We start from the raw sequence: 2,209 nt of genomic DNA, 5'->3' as shown, positions 1-2,209 counted from the left end.
CAAGACAGAGTAGCTCAGACAAACAAGAAGAAGAGCTAGGAATGCCATTGGAGGGTGGAGAGGCTTTGTAATTGTCTGGGAATGATATTGCAGTGCATCCAAGTGTTCCACAGAAAGGTCGAGGAAAATAAGGGCAAAATTTTAAAAAAGGACTATAGGAAAAATCAAACAAAATAGATACAGCATTGGAGACAATGCAAAACCTGCAAAAAGAGGTCCAGAAGATTTATGAGAAAATATTATTTTCTCTTTATTAAAATATTATTCTACTCTTTTTAAATTAAAATTTAATTAAAAGAGTAGAATTGAAAGGATGGAAGCCAGAATCAGTGCGCTTGAAGAGAAAGCTCTCAAAACTGCTAAGATAGAAGAATAAGGAGAAAAATGAATGAAAAAATCTGAAGAAAGTCTAAGATTCATGTGGGACAACATGAAGAGGAATAATCTAAGGCTAATTGGAATTCCAGAGCAGGAAGAGACAAAGAAAACAACAAAAGAGATCATCGAAGAGCTGCTGGAAAAAAAATTCCCTAGCTTCTTGAAACACAAGAAGATAAGCATTCAAGAAGCTGAATGAACCCCAGGCAGGATAAACCCCAAAAGAAAATCACCAAGAAATATCATAATCAACCTCTCCAAAATCAAAGACAAGGAAAGAATCTTGAAAGCAGCAAGGGAAAAAAGAAGTGTTACCTACAAAGGAAAATCAATAAGAAATTAAGGGATTTTGTAAAGGCCAAGCCAGTGCTCCAAAGCATACTAAAGTTAGTTCTTTAGATTGAAAACCAACAAAACCAGATAACCCGGAGCTCAGTACAGAGATGGAAGAGTCCAGAACAGAACAACACTACAAGAATGAAATTAGGGGATATGGGAGGTCAGTCTATGATGAGGACAACTACAAAGCAAAAGAAGGGAAAGGTATAGTAACAGAGATCCAGGTAGAGAGGATGTCAGATAGATCTCAGAGTAAAACAGACTGTCATAACAAAAGAAAGACCTTAATAAAATATAGAGTAATCTCAAAAAAACTTAATACATCTCCACATCAAAGCAAGAAAAGGAAAGTCCAAGAAGATTATGCAAACATTAAAACTATGACGAAAATGACAAGAAAAAGCGCACACATGCAAGAATGAACTCAGCATAGGAAAGCATACAGAACAAAAACCATTAGCACCACAAAAAACAAACAGCATAATGACTGATGCATTTAATACATTGACATTCAATGTAATTATCAATAGGTATGGATTAATTGGAGTCCTGGTGTGGTGCTGTGGGCTAATGTGTCATACTGCAAAAGTCGTTTGAACGGCAAGGTTGGTAGTTCAAACTCATCAGCTGTTCCTTGGAAACCCTATAAAGGTTCACTATGGGTTGGAATCAACTCAACAACACTTAACAACAACCTGGATTAATTTCTATCACTATGCTGTTTGTTTTTTGGGTGCTACTGGTTTCTTTGTTCTGTATGCTTTCCTATGCTGAGTTCACTTTTGTGCATGTGCTTTTTCTTGTCAATTTCTTCATAGTTTTAATGTTTTCATAAATGCACCAGTCAAGAGACAGAGAGTAGAAGAATGGATAAGAAAACAGGATCCTTCAGGATCTTCACATCAAGTATCAATCCTATCCCCTCTGTATACATGGTTAATAGAGACGGGCAACTTAGACATTAGCTACCTAAAATGTGTGGTAGAGGGACTAAAAAGACATCAATTGACTGGATTGCAAGTTTTCAAGAGGAAGTTTAGTTTCAGAGTGTGTGGAGGAAGGTAGAATCCCCACTAAGTAGTTTTCATCTTGTCTAGACAGCTTTGGTGACAGGAAACAGAGATAAGATTCTTATGATTCAATAGTGAGTAATTGTTATCATGATTAATTGTGACTGTCGCAACTGTAAAGGTGGGAATTTTGTAACAAAATGGGGGGAGTAGTTAATTGTACATTCCAGGAACAGAGGACCCTAGGACCATCAAGAGAAAAGAGTATGAGTGGAATGTGGCACCCTATTCAGAGAAGCAGCAATACCAGAGATGAAGGCAGAGATGATGACATGGAGAGATAGAGTAGCTGAGGACTCTAGACTCATGTAAAGAGAAAAGCTGTGTTCTGGTGGCCAGGAGGTTGGTTGCAGAATGTACCCTTTGGTTGTTAAAACGATTGTATATTCCTGAGTGCTTTCGTGTACATCCCCCCCACCAAA

Source organism: Chrysochloris asiatica, unplaced genomic scaffold (genome assembly GCF_000296735.1).
Source record: "Chrysochloris asiatica unplaced genomic scaffold, ChrAsi1.0 scaffold00057, whole genome shotgun sequence".
NCBI lineage: Eukaryota > Metazoa > Chordata > Mammalia > Afrosoricida > Chrysochloridae > Chrysochloris > Chrysochloris asiatica.
This window is presented reverse-complemented; position numbering follows the sequence as displayed.